The following is a 13,783-nucleotide window of genomic DNA, read 5'->3' on the forward strand; positions in this document are numbered from 1 at the left end:
CAACATTGTACTGTGTATTTTGTGCCACTGACTTAGTCTGGCTTTAATTACATTTGGTCTACAAACTAATAATGTATATGTTGGATTCACGTCTCCATCTCAATAGGACTAAATCAAATCAAACTTTTATTTGAAGTGCATTTAAACTATTTAGTCCTGTTCTTTAACCTCTACAGGATCAGTGTCCTGAATAAGATGTTCAACAAGCAGGTGTCCACATACATTACATCACCAAAAGTATCTTCTGCTTGGATAGTTCCATCTGTGCCACTGACTTAATCTGTCTTTAATTCTAGTTTCTCTATAAATTAATAATTGATAGGCTGGATTCACATCTCCATCTCAACCAAATATCTAAGTTAATATGGAATTGGTCAGCCCTTTGCTGCAAAAACAGCTTCCACTCTTCTGGGAAGGCTTTCCACTAGATGTTGGAACATTGCTGCGGGGGCTTGCTTCCATTCAGCCATAAGAGCATTAGTGAGGTCAGGCACTGATGTTGGGCGATTAGGCCTGGTTTGCAGTCAGCGTTCCAATTCATCCCAAAGGTATTCGATGGAGTTGAGGTCAGAACTCTGTGCAGGCCAGTCAAGTTCTTCCACACCAATCTCAAACAAACTTTCTGTATGGACCTCGCTTTGTGCACGGGGCATTGTCATGCTGAAACAGGAAAGGGCCTTCTTCAAATTGTTGCCACAAAGTTGGAAGCACAGCATTGTCTAGAATGTCAATCTATCCTGTAGCGTTAAAGTTTTCCCTACACTGGAACGAAGGAGCCTAGCCGAACCATGAAAAACAGCCCCAGACCATTATTCCTCCTCCACCAAACTGTACAGTTGGAACTATGCATTAGGGCTGGTAGCATTCTCCTGGCATCCGCCAAACCCAGATGGTTGCATTTTTCATTTGCTCTGTTAAACCTAGCCTTTGGCATGACTTCAATAGCAAAAGTGAATCTATTTAGTTAGTAAGAGATCTCTCAATAATCGTTCTCATGATAGCACATTGGTAGTAGTCAGTGACAAATATTGAAGCTAAACTGGGCTTGGTTAAAACCCTAGATGGGAGACCAAATGTATAGCTGTAGATAGATGAACTCTCTAGGAGGTGCTGCCTAGCCTATTTTTTTTATTTTTAATACAAAGTTGAAGATCTGGCCTTTCAAAAGGTACAAATTCAACATATCTTATACAAGATTGGTCTATGTTGAAATTTGGTTACCGTGATGACATAATCCTGTGGTTGAAATGTCACCCTCAAAACAGTGTACGTTGAATACTTTTCTCATATCCTATGTATTTTCCACGTAGATTCCACGTCACAATACTTTGAGTTTACTGTCATAAGACCTCTGCATAGATAGGTGACCTCTTGTAACCTCAATTAGTATCAATTAGTATCACGTTTCAGGAGAAGCCTGTTGCAGACAGTGTCGAAGTAACAAAAGTTTATTACAAGAACAGGGGGCAGGCAAAACGACAGATCAAGGGCAGCCAGAGGTCAGTAATCCAGATCAGAGTCCATAAAATACAGAACGGCAGAGTCTCTGGGTCAGGGCAGGCAGAGGTCAATAATCCAGGGGGTGTGACAAGATACAGAATAGCAGGCAGGCTAAGGGCAGGCAGAATGGTCAAAATCAGGAAAACTAGAAAAACACAGAAGCAAGGGGAAAATCGCTGGTAGGCTTGACGAACAAAACGAACTGGCAAAAGACCAATAGAGAACATAGGTATAAATACACTGGGGATGATGGGGACAAGAATAAAGACAGGTGAAACAGATCAGGGTGCGACGACACAATTAGTCATATAGTATGTCAACAGTATCAAAAGGATTCGTTGAATCCATTTTCGCCTGATAACACAAAAAGTTGCAAAAGGACATGATTATCAAAACCAATGTCTGTTATGATTGAATCCAGCTGTGACAATTTAAATTCCATTTTATTATCTGCTTTCACAGAAAGCCGTCTGGAATGGAATGATAGTTAATTAATAGTTCAGCTTGATCGATATATATTAATATGAATATAATAATGTTCTGGGTAAGCCTGTCACTAATACAGAATCAATCGATACAACTGCCCTGGGGAAATTAAAATTACATCTCTTTGTGTGGCAGTGAAGGTTGTCTTTAAATTTGCTTGTCAGTTTTGAGCTGTTGGTGATGTAAGATTAGAGTCTGAGTGAATCAGATTCTAATTGTTCTCTTTTCTGTAGTTTTTTTCCTTCATAATTTTTGTTTAATGGCATAGTTGCTATTCCATCATGTTGCCTTGTTAAATGTTTTGTGCTATATGTGTAATGCCCTGTTCTAGTACTACTGTTCTTCAGTGGAAGTACAGTATGGGAGGTGGGATAAACTGTATCCACACAGGGATGAATTACAAAGAAAAGGATCAGTCTCTTCTCACACAATATGACAGAGCTCTCAATAAATGAGAAGTGAGTGACAGGACATCTACAGTACTCTAGCCCCGTTTATACATTCCCCTAACATGTGTCTTTCGTCCTGCTCTTGTCCTGATCTTGCCCATTTACACTTAAAAGATCTGATTAAAATTAGTTCGCAATGTGTCTTTCAATCGTCTACAAAAATGTGGGCACAATCAGAATGTGGACAAGATCAGAAAAAATGGGGCTTCTATGTAGTCATACCAAGGGAACGGTGACTCACATAATGAACACTGTCTTTCCAACCACTCACGGTCTCTTCCACCTGTTTGCTTCATATGCAATCTGTAGACAATAATATTTTATGAAAGAGAGCACATGCAAGAAGATGATGAACAATCCATTTGTCTCTGTGTATGTTGACATTCTCTATTCCCTGAGTGTCTAAAACATGGCACTGTGGGAAGAGCAATCACTTGAGACCTCATATGGAAATCTAAAGGTTCAGCAGAGAGCTGAAGGGGCTATAGGGGAGTTTGAGATGCTCACCATGTGATAAATGGCATGGGGGCAAAATAATATTGTTTTCCTCTATGTATTGTTCTTGACTGGTGTGATATCTCCTGTCATTTTGATAAGAGGAGTTTAGGAGTTAAATCAAAATATTTGTAAACCTGTAAATAATACATAAGGAAGAAATTACTATCAACTTGAGACACTCTTGTGGAGACTAAACTCAAAGGCAAACATACATACAGTGGGGAGAAAAAGTATTTGATACACTGCCGATTTTGCAGGTTTTCCTACTTACTTACAAAGCATGTCTGTCATTTTTATCATAGGTACACTTCAACTGTGAGAGACGGAATCTAAAACAAAAATCCAGAAATCACATTGTATGATTTTTAAGTAATTAATTTGCATTGTATTGCATGACATAAGTATTTGATACATCAGAAAAGCAGAACTTAATATTTGGTACAGAAACCTTTGTTTGCAATTACAGAGATCATACGTTTCCTGTAGTTCTTGACCAGGTTTGCACATGTAACGGATGTAAAACGGCTAGCTTAGTTAGCGGTGGTGCGCGCTAATTAGCGTTTCAATCGGTGACGTCACTTGCTCTGAGACCTTGAAGTAGTGGTTCCCCTTACTCTGCAAGGGCCATGGCTTTTGTGGAGCGATGGGTAACGATGCTTTGTGGGTAACTGTTGTTGATGTGTGCAGAGGGTCCCTGGTTCGCGCCCGGGTATGGGTGAGGGGACAGTCTAAAGTTATACTGTTACACACACACAGCAGCAGGGAATTTGGCCCACTCCTCCATACAGACCTTCTCCAGATCCTTCAGGTTTTGGGGCTGTCGCTGGGCAACACGGACTTTCAGCTCCCTCCAAAGATTTTCTATTGGGTTCAGGTCTGGAGACTGGCTAGGCCACTCCAGGACCTTAAAGATGCTTCTTACGGAGCCACTCCTTAGTTGCCCTGGCAGTGTGTTTCGGGTCGTTGTCATGCTGGAGGACCCAGCCACGACCCATCTTCAATGCTCTTACTGAGGGAAGGAGGTTGTTGGCCAAGATCTTGCGATACATGGCCCCATCCATCCTCCCCTCAATACGGTGCAGTGGACCTGTCCCCTTTGCAGAAAAGCATCCCCAAAGAATGATGTTTCCACCTCCATGCTTCACAGTTGGGATGGTGTTCTTGGGGTTGTACTCATCCTTCTTCCTCCAAACACGGCGAGTGGAGTTTAGACCAAAAAGCTCTATTTTTGTCTCATCAGACCACATGACCTTCTCCCATTCCTCATCTGGATCATCCAGATGGTCATTAGCAAACTTCAGACGGGACTGGACATGCGCTGGCTTGAGCAGGGGGACCTTGCGTGCACTGCGGGATTTTAATCCATGACGGCGTAGTGTGTTACTAATGGTTTTCTTTGAGACTGTGGTCCCAGCTCTATTCAGGTCATTGACCAGGTCCTGCCGTGTAGTTCTGGGCTGATCCCTCACCTTCCTCATGATCATTGATGCCCCACAAGGTGAGATCTTACATGGAGCCCCAGACCGAGGGTGATTGACTGTCATCTTGAACTTCTTCCATTTTCTAATAATTGCGCCAAAAGTTGTTAGCTTCTCACCAAGCTGCTTGCCTATTGTCCTGTAGCCCATCCCAACCTTGTGCAGCTCTACAATTTTAACCCTGATGTCCTTACACAGCTCTCCGGTCTTGGCCATTGTGGAGAGGTTGGAGTCTGTTTGATTGAGTGTGTGGACAGGTGTCTTTTATACAGGTAACGAGTTCAAACAGGTGCAGTTCATACAGGTAATGAGTGGAGAACAGGAGGGCTTCTTAAAGAAAAACTAACAGGTCTGTGAGAGCCGGAATTCTTACTGGTTGGTAGGTGATCAAATACTTATGTCATGTAATAAAATGCAAATTAATTACTTAAAAATCATACAATTTTGATTTCCTGGAGTTTTGTTTTAGATTCCGTCTCTCACAGTTGAAGTGTACCTATGATAAAAATGACAGACCTCTAGATGCTTTGTAAGTAGGGAAAACCTGCAAAATCGGCAGTATATCAAATAATTGTTCTCCCCACTCTACATACATACAGTTGAAGGCTGAAGTTTACATACACTTAGGATGGAGTCATTAAAACTAGTTTTTCAACCACTCCACAAATTTCTTGTTAACAAACTATAGTTTTGGTAAGTCGGTTAGGACATCTACTTTGTGCATGACACAAGTAATCTTTCCAACAATTGTTTACAGACATATTATTTAACTTATAATTCACTGTAGCACAATTACAGTGGGTCAGAAGTTTACATACACTAAGTTGACTGTGCCTTTAAACAGCTTGGAAAATTCCCAGAAATTATGTCATGGCTTTAGAAGCTTCTGATAGGCTAATTGACATAATTTGAGTCAATTGGAGGTGTACCTGTGGATATATTTCAAGGCCGACCACCAAACTCAGTGTCTCTTTGCTTGACATCATGGGGAAATCAAAAGAAATCAGCAAAGACCTCAGAAAAAAATTGTAGACCTCCACAAGTCTGGTTCATCCTTGGGAGCAATTTCCAAACGCCTTAAGGTACCACGTTCATCTGTACAAACAATTGTGCACAAGTATAAACACCATGGGATCACACAGCCGTCATACCGCTCAGGAAGGAGACGCGTTCTGTCTCTTAAAGATTAACATACTTTTGTGTGAAAAGTGCAAATCAATACCAGAACAACAGTAAAGGACCTTGTGAAGATGCTGGAGGAAACAGGTACAAAGTATCTACATGTATATCCACAGTAAAACGAGTCCCATATCGACATAACCTGAAAGGCCGCTCAGCAAGGAAGAAGCTACTGCTCTTAAACCGCCATTAAAAAAGCCAGACTACAGTTTGTAACTGCACATGGCGACAAAGATCGTACTTTTTGGAGAAATGTCCTCTGTTCTGATGAAACGAAAATAGAACTGTTTGGCCATAATGACAATCATTATGTTTTGAGGAAAAAGGGGGTGGGCTTGCAAGCCGTTGAACACCATCCCAACCATGAAGCACGGGGGTGGCAGCATCATGTTGTGGGGTTGCTTTGCTGCAGGAGGGACTGGTGCACTTTAAATATAGATGGCATCATGAGTAAGGAAACTGATGTGGATATATTGAAGCAACATCTCAAGACATCAGTTAGGAAGTTAAGCTTGATCGCAAAAGGGTCTTCCAAATGGAAAATGACCCCAAGCATACTTCCAAAGTGGTGGAAAAATGGCTTAAGGACAACAAAGTCAATGTATTGAAGTGGCCATCACAAAGCCCTGACCTCAATCCCATAGAAAATGTGTGGGCAGAACTGAAAAAGTGTGTGCGAGCAAGGAGGCCTACAAACCTGACTCAGTTACACCAGCTCTGTCAGGAGGAATGGGCCAAAATTCACCCAACTTATTGTGGGAAGCTTGTGGAATGTTACCCGAAACTTTTGATCCAAGTTAAACAATTTAAAAGCAATGCTACCAAATACTAATTGAGTGTATGTCAACTTCTGACTCACTGGGAATGTGATGAAATAAATAAAAGCTGATATACAGTGCCTTGCGAAAGTATTCGGCCCCCTTGAACTTTGCGACCTTTGGCCACATTTCAGGCTTCAAACATAAAGATCTAAAACTGTATTTTTTTGTGAAGAATCAACAACAAGTGGGACACAATCATGAAGTGGAACGACATTTATTGGATATTTAAAACTTTTTTAACAAATCAAAAACTGAAAAATTGGGCGTGCAAAATTATTCAGCCCCCTTAAGTTAATACTTTGTAGCGCCACCTTTTGCTGCGATTACAGCTGTAAGTCGCTTGGGGTATGTCTCTATCAGTTTTGCACATCGAGAGACTGACATTTTTTCCCATTCCTCCTTGCAAAACAGCTCAAGCTCAGTGAGGTTGGATGGAGAGCATTTGTGAACAGCAGTTTTCAGTTCTTTCCACAGATTCTCGATTGGATTCAGGTCTGGACTTTGACTTGGCCATTCTAACACCTGGATATGTTTATTTTTGAACCATTCCATTGTAGATTTTGCTTTATGTTTTGGATCATTGTCTTGTTGGAAGACAAATCTCCGTCCCAGTCTCAGGTCTTTTGCAGACTCCATCAGGTTTTCTTCCAGAATGGTCCTGTATTTGGCTCCATCCATCTTCCCATCAATTTTAACCATCTTCCCTGTCCCTGCTGAAGAAAAGCAGGCCCAAACCATGATGCTGCCACCACCATGTTTGACAGTGCGGATGGTGTGTTCAGGGTGATGAGCTGTGTTGCTTTTACGCCAAACATATCGTTTTGCATTGTTGCCAAAAAGTTCAATTTTGGTTTCATCTGACCAGAGCACCTTCTTCCACATGTTTGGTGTGTCTCCCAGGTGGCTTGTGGCAAACTTTAAACAACACTTTGTATGGATATCTTTAAGAAATGTCTTTCTTCTTGCCACTCTTCCATAAAGGCCAGATTTGTGCAATATACGACTGATTGTTGTCCTATGGACAGAGTCTCCCACCTCAGCTGTAGATCTCTGCAGTTCATCCAGAGTGATCATGGGCCTCTTGGCTGCATCTCTGATCAGTCTTCTCCTTGTATGAGCTGAAAGTTTAGAGGGACGGCCAGGTCCTGGTAGATTTGCAGTGGTCTGATACTCCTTCCATTTCAATATTATCGCTTGCACAGTGCTCCTTGGGATGTTTAAAGCTTGGGAAATATTTTTGTATCCAAATCCGGCTTTAAACTTCTTCACAACAGTATCTCGGACCTGCCTGGTGTGTTTCTTGTTCTTCATGATGCTCTCTGCGCTTTTAACGGACCTCTGAGACTATCACAGTGCAGGTGCATTTATACGGAGACTTGATTACACACAGATGGATTGTATTTATCATCATTAGTCATTTAGGTCAACATTGGATCATTCAGAGATCCTCACTGAACTTCTGGAGAGAGTTTGCTGCACTGAAAGTAAAGGGGCTGAATAATTTTGCACGCCCAATTTTTCAGTTTTTGATTTGTTAAAAAAGTTTGAAATATCCAATAAATGCCGTTCCACTTCATGATTGTGTCCCACTTGTTGTTGATTTTTCACAAAAAAATACAGTTTTATATCTTTATGTTTGAAGCCTGAAATGTGGCAAAAGGTCGCAAAGTTCAAGGGGGCCGAATACTTTCGCAAGGCACTGTAAATCCTTCTCTCTACTGTTATTCTGACATTTCACATTCATAAAATAAAGTGGTGATCCTAACTGACCTTAAACAGGACATTTGTACTAGGATTATATTTTAGGAACTGTGAAAAACCGAGTTTAAATGTATTTGGCTAAGTTGTATGTAAACTTCCGACTTCAACTGTACATACATGCATACATACATACATGCATACATACAGTACATACATACATACATACATACATACATACATACATTTTTCCTATTGGTAATGCTCTCCCATTCAAACACTCCTCTTGTGCGGCGAGAAAGCCTCTGAGCAAGATATTATTTGCAGTTTGGTTTAGTTTCTATTCACTATTATTTTATTAAGTGAAAGAACCCCTGAATTATTGTAGCACAAGGATAAAGTTTCTAAGGTATCTGAAGTGATTCATCTTTGAGTGTAACTGTCCTGCACCATAAAATACTGAACAGATTTTCAAATGAAAAACAACCAAAAATAATTGCTCTGGGAAACAGAGTGCTCCTTCAGATAATTCTGAAGATTGGTAATAGCTCTAAATGGCCTTTTATCCACCGACAAACATTTTCAGATCTCTATGAAGAACTATGTAATTAGTATTGCAAATAACACTGATTACCATATTTAGATCCAGATGTAATCATGGACAAAGGTCATCATTTGTTATTTACTGTGTTATCCACAAACTGATTTGAACTACTGAACTTATGCACCAAGTAATAACATCAAAGCTGTGTTGAACTAAAATAGGTCTTCTTGACTTATATGGTGCTGCACAACCAGGGTAAAGTAAGCTGCATATGGTGACTCATAGTCCAGTAGAAAATGTGTCCGCTATGGGCTGGCCAAAGGTTGGTATTAAATTGTTCCCCAGAAGCCCCTGAACAAATTGATATATGATAGCCAATTCAAAATACTAGCTTTGTTTTGTTATTAAAACTTTATATATATATTGTATGGGAGTCTATGTAATACTGTGTTCCCAGGCTGATATAGGAATGTTTACATTATTTTAGAAGACGGTCTTATCCAGAGCGAGTGCCTTGCTCAAGGGCACATAAACACATTGTTCACCTAGTTGGCTCGGGGATTCGAACCAGCTACCTTTCGGTTACTGCCCCAATGCTCTCAACTGCTGAGACAAATTGAGATAAAGGAGATGTTCCATTAACCAGATTGGCTCACATTTAACAAATCTGATCTAACAAAGTGGATATTTGTCAAATCCTTCAAGATTTATATATTGTAACAGGCCCACAATGTGGTCACTTAAGTCCGATCTGGATATATTTTGTAGTTTTCACTGCACAACATTTAGAAGTTGTCCCTATTCGGGTTAGGAAGAAGTGAATGCTACAGTTGAAGTCGTAAGTTTACGTACACTTAGGTTGGAGCAATTAAAACTCGTTTTTCAACCACTCCACAAATTTCTTGTTAATCTTGGAACTACCCATCCCGGATCCGGGAGAATTGTCATCAACTACACTAATTAGCATAGCGCAACGGTCAAAAAATATTACTAGAAAATATTCATATTCATGAAATCACATATATAGTGAAACACAGCTTAGCCTTTTGTTAATCACACTGTCATCTCAGATTTTGAAATTATGCTTTACAGCGAAAGCAATCCAAGCATTTGTGTAAGTTTATCAATAGCCTAGCATAACATTATGTCCAGCTAGCAGCAGGAAGCTTGGTCACGAAAATCAGAAAAGCAATCAAATTAACCGTTTACCTTTGATGAGCTTCGGATGTTTTCACTCACGAGACTCCCAGTTAGACAGCAAATGTTCCTTTTGTTCCATAAAGATTATTTTTATACCCAAAATACCTTCGTTTGTTGGTCACATTATGTTCAGAAATCCACCGGAAATAGCGGTCACGACAACATAATATCGAAAGAAACATGGCAAACGTTTTTTATAATCAATCCTCAAGGTGTTTTTCAAATATCTATTCATAATATATCAACTGGGACAATTGGCTTTTCAGTAGGAGCGAGAGGAAAAATGACTACCTCTGTCTTTTACGCAAGAATCACTCTGAGAGCCCTCAGCTGGCCACTTACGCAATGTAGTCGTTTACGCTCATTCTTCAACATAAAGGCGTGAAACTACGTCACAATGCTGTAGACACCTTAGTGAATACGTAGAAAAAGGAATCTGGTTGATATCCCTTTCAATGGCCAATAGGGGTGCAATAAGAGGCACTTCCTGATTGGATTTTCCTCAGGGTTTCGCCTGCAATATCAGTTCTGTTATACTCACAGACAATATTCTGACAGTTTTGGAAACTTTAGAGTGTTTTATATCCTAAGCTGTCAATTATATGCATATTTTAGCATCTGGTCCTGAGAAATAGGCGGTTTACTTTGGGAACGTTATTTTTCCAAAAATAAAAATAGTGCCCCCTTATTTCAAGAGGTTTAACCTCTAGCGTCGAGCAATCCCGTATCCGGGAGCGTAATCATAGCCTCAAGCTCATTTCCATAACACAACGTTTCCTATTCATGAAAATTGCAAATTAAATGAAATACATATATTGAAACACAAGCTTAGCCTTTTGTTAACAACACTGTCATCTCAGATTTTCAAAATATGCTTTAACCAAAGCTACACAAGCATTTGTGTAAGAGTATTGATAGCCTAGCATTGCTTTAAGCCTAGCATTCAGCAGGCAACATTTTCACAAAAACAAGAAAAGCATTCAGATAAAATCATTTACCTTTGAAGAACTTTGAATGTTTTCAATGACGAGACTCTCAGTTAGATAGCAAATGTTCATTTTTTCCAAAAATATTATTTGTGTAAGAGAAATAGCTCTGTTTTGTTCATCACGTTTGGCTAAGAAAAAAAAAAAACGAAAATGCAGTCACTTACAACGGCAAACTTTTTTTCCAAATTAGCTCCATAATATCGACAGGAACATGGCAAACGTTGTTTAGAATCAATCCTCAAGGTGTTTTTCACAATTCTATTCGATGAAAAATCATTCCTGGCAGTCGGTTTCTCATCAGAGGCAAACGTAAAAATACTGCAGCTGGAGATTACGCAATAATTGCGACGGAGGACACCAAGCGACCACCTGGTAAATGTAGTCTCTTATGGTCAATCTTCCAATGATATGCCTACAAATATGTCACAATGCTGCAGACACCTTGGGGGAAACGTGGAAAAGGTAAGCTGACTCCTAGCTCCTCCACAGCCATATAAGGAGTCATTGCCATGAGGCGGTTTCAAAAAATGCGTCACTTCCTGATTGTATTTTTATCTGGGTTTTTTCTGTAACATCAGTTCTGTGGCACTCACAGACAATATCTTTGCAGTTTTGGAAACGTCAGAGTGTTTTCTTTCCAAAGTTGTCAATTATATGCATAGTCAAGCATCTTTTCGTGACAAAATATCTTGTTTAAAACGGGAACGTTTTTCATCCAAAAATTAAAAGAGTGCCCCCTATATCGAAGAAGTTAACAAACTTTAATTTTGGCAAGTTGGTTAGGACATCTACTTTGTTCATGGCACAAGTCATTTTTCCAACAATTGTTTACAGACAGATTATTTCACTTATAATGCACTGTATCACAAGTCCAGTGGGTCAGACGTTTACATACACTAAGTTGACTGTGCCTTTAAACAGCTTGGAAAATTCCAGATAATTATGTAATGGCTTTAGAAGCTTCTGAAAGGCTAATTGACATCATTTGAGTCAACTGGAGGTGTACCTGTGGATGTATTTCAAGGCCTACCTTCAAACTCAGTATCTCTTTGCTTGACATCATGGGAAAATCAAAAGAAATCAGCCAAGAACTCCGAAAATTTCCAAACGCCTGAAGGTACCACATTCATCTGTACAAATAATTGTACGCAAGTATAAACACCATGGGACCACTCAGCCATCATACTGCTCAGAAAGGAGACACGTTCTGTCTCCTAGAGAAGAACGTACTTTGGTGTGAAAAGTGCAAATCAATCCCAGAACAACAACAAAGGACCTTGTGAAGATGCTGGAGGAACCAGGTACAAAAGTATCTATATCCACAGTAAAACAAGTCCTATATCGACATAACCTGAAAGGCCGCTCAGCAAGGAAGAAGCCACTGCTCCAAAACCACCATAAAAAAAGACAGACTGGTTTGCAACTGCACATTCGGACAACGATCATACTTTTTGGAGAACGGTCCTCTGGTCTGATGAAACAAAAATAGAACTGTTTGGCCATAATGACCATCATTATGTTTGGAGGAAAAAGGGGGAGGCTTGCAAGCCGTTGAACACCATCCCAACCGTGAAGCACGGAGATGGCAGCATCATGTTGTGCGGGTGCTTTGCTGCAGGAGGGACTGGTGCACTTCACAAAATAGATGGCATCATGAGGAAGGAAAATGATGATATATTGAAGCAACATCTCAAGATATCAGTCAGGAAGTTAAAGCTTGGTCGCAAATGGGTCTTCCAAATGGACAATGACCCCAAGCACACTTCCATAGTGGTGGCAAAATGGCTTAAGGACATCAAAGTCAATGGAGTTGGAGTGACCATCACAAAGCCCTGACCTCAAATTTATAGAACATTTGTGGGCAGAACTGAGCAAGGAGGCCTACAAACCTGACTCAGTTACACCAGCTCTGTCAGGAGGAATGGGCCAAAATTCACCAAACTTATTGTGGGAAGCTTGTGGAAGGCTACCTGAAACATTTGATCCAAGTTAAACAATTTAAAGACAATGCTACCAAATACTAATTGAGTGTATATTAACTTCTGACCCACTGGGAATGTGATGAAAGAAGTAAAAGCTTAAATAAATCCTTCTCTCTACTGTTATTCTGACATTCTTAAAATAAAGTGGTGATCCTACCTGACCTATGACAGGGAATTGTGAAAAACAGTTTCAATGTATTTATCTAAGGTGTATGTAAACCTCCGACTTCAACTGTATATGCTAACTCCCGTTCACCTGGTTGGTTAGCATAGCTAGAAAACAGAAATCGGTGGTGGTAGTCAAAGTCGTTTTTAACTAATGCAGTTGATTGATAATGATGACATGAACATGTGTTTGGGTCGACATCCATACAGGCATTATACTCAGTTTTTTCCCTTGACATACTGTAGTGCGAAAAATACGTATAACAAAAGCCTAAATGTCGGCACATTTTACTGGGTGGCAAAGAGGAGACTCACGTTTCCATGGCAATTCTATTGTTTGCATCTATTTCTATATTTCTCTGTGTTTTAGAATTAGTTCTTTACTAGACTATATATTGATACGTGCCCAGTGGTGTGTATTCATGGCCATGAGAAGCCAGACATCCCAATAAGATTTACCAAGAAAAAAAGTTGTTTCACAATGTTCCTTCAATTTGAGGCTGAATGCATCTCACCAGAGAAAGCATCAGAGCGAGTGAAACAACTTATAGAAAAGATTTTCATCATGTCAACATTGTGTCATGCTAGATTTGTGTGTGTGTGTGTGTGTGTGTGTGTGTGTGTGTGTGTGAGAGAGAGAAAATAAGGAAAGAAAGAAGGAAAGAAGAAATCCCACCTCCCTACTTTTTCACTCCTTTGTTATAGTCATTAAAGAGATGGTACATGAATACACACATATCATGAGTACAGAATATGGTAGTAGGTGCCAGGCGCACCGGTTTGTGTCAAGAACT

Source organism: Oncorhynchus clarkii, chromosome 2, assembly GCF_045791955.1.
Source record: "Oncorhynchus clarkii lewisi isolate Uvic-CL-2024 chromosome 2, UVic_Ocla_1.0, whole genome shotgun sequence".
NCBI classification, from domain to species: Eukaryota; Metazoa; Chordata; class Actinopteri; order Salmoniformes; family Salmonidae; genus Oncorhynchus; species Oncorhynchus clarkii.